The sequence below is a fragment of the Mercurialis annua genome, linkage group LG7 (genome assembly GCF_937616625.2).
Source record: "Mercurialis annua linkage group LG7, ddMerAnnu1.2, whole genome shotgun sequence".
Classification (NCBI taxonomy): Eukaryota; Viridiplantae; Streptophyta; class Magnoliopsida; order Malpighiales; family Euphorbiaceae; genus Mercurialis; species Mercurialis annua.
Window position 1 is genome coordinate 467794 of NC_065576.1, and position 10613 is coordinate 478406.

The following is a 10613-nucleotide window of genomic DNA, read 5'->3' on the forward strand; positions in this document are numbered from 1 at the left end:
ATTAAAGCATTAAAAAGATTGTTGTTATACATATGAAGACAAACAGAACCTTATCATATCTGCAACATTTTTACAGATCATCATCACATACATCTAACACTAAGAAAAAGCAAATAAAATGATTTTGAAATCATGAACCAATTAGTAAAAGCTATTCTATGAATAGTAGGTTTTTCCGATATATACCGACCTCCAATGGCAGAATTTTATCGTTCAAGTACTATTTAAAAATAAATAAATAAGTAATTTAACCAATATGTTATTTGTTTTTTTTTTTAAATTTTCTTTGATTCACACGATATATCGTTTGACTGTTGAAAATAAGTCACAATAATGTGTCACTTAACTATTTAAAAAAAAAACTAAACTAAACTATATGTTTGGTCCAATTTTTTAAAAATGGTACAAATATTTATTAAAAAAAATGCAAACAGGGAGCGACGGCACCGGTCCTTCCTATTTTCCGGCGAAAAGGGTCAGCTGATCCTCGACCCTCTAATTTTGGCCCTGCCAACCTTAGCCACAAGCACAAAAGCAGCTGTAACCTTTTGAACTTTTAATTTGATATCTCTAACTCTAACCTTCAGGTTTAATAATAAATAAAGCAATAACCTTCTTATAAAAAGGACAAGGCCATTGAAGTGGATTGCACAACAAAGAATGTTTTAAGTTGGAGATGACGAATGAACTTGTTACTTGTCTATATTATGGACAGTGCACTAATTATTTTATTTGGGATTAATGGTGAAACAAATTTTAAATTTTAACATATTTTATAATTATAATTTAAAATGATAAAATTACTCACCGGTTTTAATTTTTTAACAAACAGAAACACCATTTTTTTAATTGAAGATTGTGCGGAATTAGCGAAGCAGTTTCATAATCTTGTTTTTGTTTTTGTGAGGCGATCTGCGAATCAAGCGGCGCATGTTTTGGCGCAAAACGCTTGTTCCATTTCAGGTCATCAGGAGTGGTACTGTCACTTCCCTGAATATCTCACCTCTGTAACTGCTTCTGATTTGATTTAATGAAATCATTTTCCAATCAAAAAAAAAACAAACAGAAACACCATTTTTTTTTTGAAAAATGCTAACAAAACTGCCATAACATTTTATATTCAAGTCTTCCTATTAGGTTTTTTAATAAAAAAAAAATACCTCTACGACTTATCAAAACAAAAGAATTAGTTACTGATTTTGCTAAATTTTACAGTTCATATTTTATTTACAAATCACACAAAAATTTACAATTTAATTTACATTTAACCATTTTATTTATTAATAATTACTAGCACTCATAATTAATTTACAAAATATTATTTTTAATATATGTATACTCAATTAAGATGTATTTTTAGGTTAAAGAAATCAATTTAATGTTATTTAAATTTAAAATAAAACATATTGGTTGATTTTAAAATACTACTTTTATATAACTTAGATCAAATTAAATTATCAATTTAATATCAATCAAACTAAATAACTTATTAGTATAATTAAATTTATTTACTAAATTTTCAAAAAAATCAACATATTAAATAATTTATAAAAGAATTTAATTTATTAATTAAAAGTCTTGAAATTTTATGACCGTTTACTTTTGAAATTCAATTAGTTAAAATTGCAGTTAATTAATATTTTTTAAAAAATATTTGCATAATTTAGAATTATGAAATTTATATTTAATTTTTTTGAATTTTATAGCTTCAAAGCACCAATAAAAACTCTTTAAATTTCATAATAATACATCTTTTATAATTCTAAGAGTTTAAATTTTAATTAAAAAATTATATTTCAAAAATTATCATATTTCATAATGGAAGCACAATATATATAATGAAAAGGGTTAATTCCTAAAAAAAATCACGAACTTTAAACGGAATTTCATTTTAATCATGACCTTTAAAAGTTGTCATTTAAAGGCACGAACTTTCATTTTATTTCAAATCTATCACCAAAGTAAAATTCGGTGTATTTTAGATGACTAAAAATCTATATCTATATACTTATATAATTGAAAGGACCAACGGAGGCCTCTCATTGATTCCTACAAAATAGAGCTCTCTCATTAATTTTCACAAAATAGAGCTCTCTCATTAATTCCCACTTTTTTTAAAACACTTATATTATTTTAATTTTATAAATCACATTTAATTTACCTTATCTTTCTTATGTAAAACACTAACGTGTAACGTGTAAAACTTGACCTCCAATTCTGAAAAATTCCAGATCTCCAAACAACTCATTCCATCTTCAAATAAAAAGATCAAATTTGCAAGTAACCAAACAATGGTCCGCTGGGTCACAAAGTACTCTGATTCTATTATGGCAACTTGATGGGTAGGTTATGTTTTTCTTTCTTTTCTTTTTTTACTTAATTAACCAATTATTTCTTGCATTTATTTGATGATGGTAAATAAAGTTGTAATAGTGTTATTAGGCTGCTAATTTTTTATTACATTCTTTATTAATTAAATTAGAGTTAAGTATAACATTTCTTGTGGTGTTTTGATTGAATCGTTTTGTTGTTTTGTTGGAATATTAGGGTTTTTGAGAATTTAATTTTTTTTTCGATGAAATATAGTGAGAGGTGAAGAGAGAAAATTGAATATTTTTGCTAAATTAAATTCTAGATTTTCTCTTTTACTTTCAGATTGACTTATTTGTGAAATTATTATGAATTAATTGTAAAAATGACGGGATTTTGTTGGAATAATTGATTTCATTAGGGGTCATCTATTAGTCCCCACAAAATTCATGTGAAGTTTTTTGCTTATCAATGATCAACTGTTAATTAGTTTGCATTAATTTTAAAAAAGCTTTTATAGATCATGTTTTTCTCTAATTTTATGCAGCTTTTATGCCTAGAATTAAAACTGGTAGATCATTTAAGGTTGAAATCATGTGTGATTTTAGTGCAGCACATGAATCTCAGAAGGCAATTTTGTTGTTTAGTATGGTGGTTTTATGTATCTATAGCTTAAATTAATGTAGTTTTCTGATCAGTGAATCAATTTGTATCACAAATCACATAATTGCCATTTGATTCAAAATTTCCTAAAAGTCTCAAGTACAGGTCATGATACCCACAAAAACTAGGGAGGAAGAAAAAACTCAGCATGAGGCAAACAAAGAAAACAATTCAAACGTTGCTCATGAATTTCCGACGTAAGTTTTTCAATTAAACTGCATAACATATTGTGGTCGTACAAAAACAAAAAGATGTGGAGCAGAGTAATAAACAACCAATTAAAGAACAATTATGTGCCTTTGTTCCGGCGGTAGAAAATAATTACAGCCGCCACCTCTGTCTCGACCATCACTTACTAGAGAATTCAAATGCATGTTTCGATTTAAAATTAGAAATACCAATTACAAGTCACATATATTTATATGATTCTTAAATAAATTACTTGCTAATAGTGTCAATGGGACGAGTCAAAAAACAATAATGAGATTGTTTATTGGTATCATATATTTCAAATTCCATTATTTATCTTTCTAAATATTATCCATGAAATTCGTATTTTTGGTTATTTGGGTTTTTATTTTTTATTTTTTGAACCAATATGTGACCTTTCTTTACATTTAATATTTAACTATTACTACTATAATGTTAATTGTAATGATACAATTACATATTTTGTTTTGTTTTTTTCTTATAGATACCATGCCATCTATGAAGAACGGAAACTTCGACGAACCTGTGTGTCCCGTTCCGTAAATAAAAAATTATAAATAAACTAAAACATTCTCAATAGATAATTTTTTTGATACAATTACTCACAATTTTTATTGTTCACGTTATCTATAATAAAGTTTATCTTCTTAATTATGTTTAATTTATTTTATTAATTGGCATAAATATATAAATAAAATTTAATATATATAATATTTTTAATTTTATAAATATATCCTATATTTTAATTATTTACACGTTTCCCCCACGTTTCGTGTCCTTCATTTAAAAAAAATATCGTTTCTGCGTATCCGTTTCGTGTCGTTTTTGTTTTCCGTTTCCGTTTCCGTGCTATCTAGCATGCCATCTATACAAATAAAGAAGAAAAATTCGGCACTACCGTTAAAAGTCCTTTAAAAAATAGCTACAAAATGCAAAATCAAAGCATGACCGATTTACAAAATTTTCAATTAACGTAAGTATAATTATAATAAATAATTTTCAATTATAAAAAAAGTATTCTAATCACTTATATTTTTTTTACAGGTCATTCAAATTTTATATTACAACTCAAAATTTTAAATTTTGAGTTTCTTTATAAATTCATATGCCATGTTAAACAAAATCAATATGATATGATACTAAAATGTAAGAGCATCTCCAATGCAATGCTAAAATGGAGTGCTAATGCCATAATTTAACATTAACTCTTAAAATACAATTTCAATGCAATGCTATAGTTTGTGCTAAATTTAGCATATGCTATATCACGTGCTAAATTTAGCACAGACTATAGCATATGCTAAACTACAACAACCAATAACAGTTCACTAATTACAATTTTACCGCGGTTATTTTTTTCATTTATTATTTCAACATATTTTTTTACTTTTCTATTTTCTTCATATTAAATTTTGTGCTTCTTTCTAATTTTATGATCTCGATTTAATTTTTAATAATAGACCATATATCAATATAATATAAAAATTAAATAATTTATTTTTATATAGTTCATCAATTCTCTTAATTATTATTTTTTGAAAAGCTCATTACTATATCAAAAAACTATTAAATTAATTTTTATTTAGAATATCTAATTAAATAAATTATCAAATAATTAAAAATTAATAAAATTAAGAGTAGTTATTATAATAAATAATTATAACACTTATTTTTAACTTTGTGCATTGGAAAAAAAAATAGAATGTTATGCTATTTATAGCATGTTACCACTTTTATATGCTAAATTTAGCACAAAAAATAGCACTCCATTGGAGATGCTCTAAAAGCGCAAATAATAAATATGCGGGTTTTGCTTATGCAATAATCTAACACGCATTTTACAGTGGAACATGAACTTAATTTTATTATCAATTGCAAAAAAATCAAATCACACAAAAAAAATAATATCGTAAAGTATTGAGAAGTATGATATTTGCGCCATATTTCATTATCAGAAGTAGTTGCAGACAAGTTTGCAAAAAAAACAAAAGAAAGTAATTGGAGAGATAAATATCAAATACCAGTAGAAGAAATAAAATATAAAAAATGTATCGTAGATATTCAGTATTTTAAAACAATTCATTATTAGGATTGTTAGATGTTTTTTTTATTAGATCATAAATTATGAATTTTATTTATTAAGAATTATTTATATTATTTTTTAAAAATTTAATTACTTTTAAAATATATATAAATTTGATTCCGCGCAAATGCGCGGGCTTTCGACTAGTACATCATAAAAGAAACGGATCACATAAATAAATAAAATAAATATCTTAAAGATACTAAAACTTTTAGTATCTAATTTATATTTTATTATTAAAAAATAGCAGAAATTTTTAATCCTCTTTAGTAAAGAAAAAGATGCAAAATATAAATTAAGGCAAAACTCTAAATTAATCTTTTTATAAAAAAAATTATAGATATTCAATTTTTTTTTAAAAATTAATTATAATTAATTCTTATTTTATTTAGTATTTGTAGTTTATATATTATGAAACTTTTCTTTTTATTTTGCATTTTTTGTAATATTTTTTTTTACAATTATTTATATTGATTCCGCGCAGATGCGCGGGATCACGACTAGTACTTATATAATTGAGAGGACCAACGGAGCCCTCTCATTCATTCTCACCAAATAGAGCAATTATGTTAGTTCCCATCCTTTTTAAACAACTTAATTTTATTTTATTATTTTTAATGATAATTAATATAATATTTATCTTTAAGGCTAATACTTCTATAAATTTTATCCTCCTCAATTTAAGATTACCACGTTTTGCAGTATTTGTTTTCTAATAAACTACTTAGTCATTGTTTATCAATCAAACTTTTTTATTATAAATTGTATATGACATCAATTATCCATAAAAGCCACGATGAGAACTTCTGTTTGTTCTGCAATGATACAACTTTAGTTTGTGCATTATATATGTGTGATTTTTTTATTTAAAAACAATTGCCATATGAATTGTTTGTATGTTCAACAATTGTCATACGAGTATGCTTTAATGCGCAATTATATTTTCATTTGCAGGGATATAGGCAGCTTTCTCTTTGAGAATTTGATCCATTCCAGGCTTGAAATGTACGAGGTATTATTATTTTATTATACGCATTATTCATTTATATCCGACTATAACCAAACTGATATTTTTGAGTAAATAGATTTCTTCTTGGCTTGCCATTTTTTTCTCATTGATAAACTGGTAAGTTTGTTGACAAATATTTAACCTTAACAAAGTATTATTTATTTGATATATTTTCTTCATTTAAAAAATAAATATTATATAATTTTTTTTGACGATCTTTCGATTTATTGAATATGGATGATTTGTAATGAAATATTATATGGTTGTTTTGTATGTATAACCCTACAAATGGGACAATTTTTAGTTATGTAAAGATAAATTTTAGTATATATAACCTTACTAACTAATTTAGTGAAAGCAGTTAGTATGTATAACCTTACAAATCTAATAAATAGACTATGTGGCTTTAGGAAACAAGGTAGAGGAAAGCGCGATAGATCATCGTCAGTTGATTGCAGAAGACATTGTGGCTCTAGGAAACAAGATAGATGAAATCACATTCTCTCATGTTAGACGAGAAGGTAATCGATTAGCTCATTCTTTAGCTAAATGGGGTTTGCAAAATAGAATAGATACTATTTCGGATAGTGTTGTTACAAATGAGTTGCAAGACATTGTAATGGCTGATATTTTTCTACAATAAAATCCTACCTCATTCTAAAAAAAAAAAAATAGACTATGGAATCAGTAAAAAAAATACAAAACTTTATATCAATTGATATTTTAATTTGAAAATAAGCTTTAAAAGGTGTTAATATCTATTATGTCGGTTTTTTAATATAACAGCTCATTTAAGAATTTTATTAAAGTCTATTATTTTTTAAATCTAAATATTTACATCTTATATTAATTACAACCAAAATTTTTAATTTTTACAAAATTATATCTAATATAAAAGCATTTTTTTTTTTGCAATTGTAACCAAAACTTTGAGTTTCATTTTCAAATTCAAACATATACATATTTTATCAATTACGACCAAATATGAGAAAATTGTCTAACTTTTACAAAAAGTTTATATAAACGCCTGGTAACAATTGATAAAAAAATGAAAGGTTTGGGTATAAAAATAAAATTTAAAAACTTTCAAATTAGATATAATTTAAAAATTAAAATGTTATTGAAATATATTTTAATTTTAAAAATTAATTACTAAGGTTATTTGAATGCATTTTAATATTATTATTTTAGTAGCTTACAAATTACAACGCTTTAATTTTTTGAAATTATTTATATTTTTAAAATTTTATCATACTTTAAATTATATAGAAATTTGATTCCGCGCAAATGCGCGGGGCTTACGACTAGTACTTATATAATTGAGAGGACCAACGGAGCTCTCTCATTAATTCTCACCAAATAAAACATTCTCATAGTCTCCAATTTTTTCAAACTACTTTGATTTTTATTATTAGATAATTATCGTTAATTTTTGATTTAAAAGATAATATATCTAATAGATTAGAGAACATGTAATTCTATTGGTATAAAAACTCTCTCAGCCTTCTACTTCTATATAAAGGTGTTTGAGGTTTAGGTATTCACGTGTTCAATGGATTCTTCTCATAATAATTAGTGTGATATAAATAATGCATTCCAATGGATTTTTTCTCATCATTTGAAACAACTTCAAAAAGGTAATAGGCATTTTAATCTATTTAGTTAACATTTAAAAGTTTCAATTTTTATTTTTACTTTGTTCAAGATTTTTGCATTTGTTTTTAATGTTTCTGTTAATTAGCTCCTTATTTGGTCTTGCTTTGAGAGGATCCGCATAGGTAAAAGGTTGTTTATTGAATGATTTTTGGTGGGGCTTAATTGAGATTAAAATATAAGGTTTGCGTTGTTATTTACATATTTATGTATTCGTTGATTAAATGGCAAGTGATTGTTGTGTACGTGTAGGTATCAATCTTTCTACATAGATTCAAAAAAAAATGATGTAAAGATCTCCTATTTGTACCAGAAACTAGAAAAAGATGGTTTGTTTCTTCTTTTATGTTTAATTATTATAAACCATCTTTATTGATTAATTTTGCGTACATGATGTGATTAATTTAATACTTGATGAAATTTATTATATTTTAATTTTTAATTATATGATTAAAAAGAGCAACGTTACCGCCATGTAAACCGATAAAAAAGATGCGTTGATTAGAGGAATATGCAAATATATATATATATATATAGTTTAATTTTAGGTATAATTTTTTAATTGATTTTTCCGTTATTTGAACACATAATCAATTCTTTTGTTATTATAATGATGGATACATGGATGCTTCATTTGGATAATAATAATAAATATAACTATGCCATTGTGTAGATAATGGAGAACCTACCAAGCAACATCATGATATATTTTTTATAGACATTTTTACAAAATATCTCTTTTTATGTTTTTTTTTATTTGTGAATTGATCTTTTTCTTTCAATGAGGTAAATTTTAAGATAGATTCAGTTTATCACATCATTCGTAAACTAAACATATTATACTATAACACAACATTAAAATAAGGATAATATTATAATAAATGTGTAATAAGGGTAATATTATAATTGATGAATTTAGTGAACTAAAAGAGTTTGTAGAGTGTCAAGAATCACATCGCATTCAGTGAGGTGTCTTTATACTTGATATCATAAGTCTAAGCTAAATTGGAAAATAAAAACTAATCCATAAAATATGGTAATTAATGAATTTTAAGATTAAAAAACATTATATAAATATACTCTAACAAACCAATTACGAATTTATTGGTAATAAACTAACAATCATATTTAATTATTAACCATTGTAAAATTTATTAGTATGATGTAGTTTGTAGATTGTAATTAGGTGTTTTATTAATTTATCATTTATATTGTATCAAACCAATTATGAATTCATTCACTTATGTATTTGTTTATAAAAGGATTTATAGTTTGTATTAATAATTTAATTTAAATTTTAGAATCAGTGCCTGAAATTCTTCTTCTTTTCTAATCCTTTTTCTTAGATTTATTTAAATTTTTAAGTAATAGACAAATTTAAAAAAATCTACGAAATTTCACGTAGCATCATTTCGGTTGAATTGAATTGCCAGTAAAATAGATCATTGACTTTTAAAATAAATTGGTGCATTAAATTAAATAATTTGGCGAACTAATCTTTTTTCACTCACATTTTAGCATAACAATTTCTTCAATTTATAATTTATTTAAGAATATAATTAAGGATTTAAGTATTAAACTATTATTAAAACTTAATGATCGTGAAAAAAATTCTTTTCCATTAAAAAACTTGGCCGAACAACTTTTATGGAAAATAATGTCAAAACAAATTTCAAATATGCTCAACTAACTTTGATTATTTTAATTAAATTTTAACCAAAGTTTCTAATTTGCATCACTATCATAATCTATATAACTGTCTATTTTATTTACCATTTATAAAATTAGTTAATCATATTATTATGCAAACTCTATATAAAATGTTGGACTAAATTAATAGTGAAAATTGTTATAAAAGAAGAAATAAGTATGTGTGGTTATCAATTATAATAAAATAATTAACATTAGTTTTATTAGTAGATGCAAAACAGTCAGATCATACAAGCAGATTTAATGAATATCACAATGGACTGTAAAATTATGTTATTCTATCCACATTTCATTATAAGAAGTAACCACGGAAAAATCCCGATGAAATAGAAGAAAGTCATTGGAGAGATAAAGATAGAAAACCGACATAAGAAACTTATAAAAATATAAAATATAAAAAATGTATCGTAGAGATTCAATATTTTAAAATAATTAATTATTTGTGTAGGTTTTTTGTTTTATTAGTTCATAAATTATGAAATATTTAATTGTAGCCATTATTTACAGAATTTGTTATTAAAATAATTAGATACCGCGCAAATGCGCGGGTTTACGACTAGTTTCTAATACTAGATACTCTAACTGAAAGATAATAAGATTTGATTAACAACTTTGGTCTTTCATTAATGGTTTAGTGAAGAATTTAGTTAATAAAAATACACTGAAATGATAAATTTGAAACAATATGAAAGTTTATGCCTTTAAATGACAACTTTTAAAGGTCATGATTAAAATGAAATTTCGTGTAAAGTTCGTGATTTTTTTAGGAATTAACCCTAATAAAAATGAGTGCTAGTAACAGTGTAGAACACAAAAAGAAACCAAAAAACATTAACTAAAAAAGAAGAACAAAAAAGATAAAAACAAACCAATTATAAAAGTCACAGAATGATGAAACATTCAACAAAGCGCCACTACCTCAACAAAAAAATTGAATAAAAAATCGTAATGATATCTGTAATTTTGGGACGACAA

At 24.4% G+C, this 10613-nt stretch overlaps 1 long non-coding RNA gene across 1 annotated transcript; it reads left to right on the forward strand.

Moving 5' to 3' along the window:
• The first annotated feature begins 2172 nt into the window (after nt 1–2172).
• On the forward strand, nt 2173–3837 carry LOC126657726 (uncharacterized). Its single transcript, XR_007633406.2, has 3 exons — nt 2173–2342; nt 3079–3170; nt 3668–3837. It is a non-coding gene; the product is annotated as an uncharacterized LOC126657726 (long non-coding RNA).
• Nucleotides 3838–10613: the final 6776 nt, after the last annotated feature.